Here is a 227-nt window from a genome sequence, read left to right on the forward strand (position 1 = left end):
GGTTTATTGAGATAGCCAGTGAGGGTCTCTATTTCACATTATCTTCTTTGTCATTGGTGGTGTTGTATGCTCTCCGTATCACATCATCTGTATAGAAAATATGTCTGGCAATATGATTTGTGCAGACCAAGGTGTCATGGTTCCATGGTGTAATGGTTAGCACTCTGGACTCTGAATCCTGCGATCCGAGTTCAAATCTCGGTGGGACCTGTCTTTAAGGAGATTAA

The 227-nt window shown here is 42.3% G+C and overlaps 1 non-coding gene across 1 annotated transcript; it reads left to right on the forward strand.

The window, feature by feature from the left end:
• The first annotated feature begins 138 nt into the window (after positions 1-138).
• Positions 139-210, forward strand: trnaq-cug. Its single transcript has one exon. It is a non-coding gene; the product is annotated as a tRNA-Gln (tRNA).
• The last annotated feature ends 17 nt before the right edge of the window (positions 211-227 follow it).

This window comes from Plectropomus leopardus, unplaced genomic scaffold (genome assembly GCF_008729295.1).
Source record: "Plectropomus leopardus isolate mb unplaced genomic scaffold, YSFRI_Pleo_2.0 unplaced_scaffold45938, whole genome shotgun sequence".
Lineage (NCBI taxonomy): Eukaryota > Metazoa > Chordata > Actinopteri > Perciformes > Serranidae > Plectropomus > Plectropomus leopardus.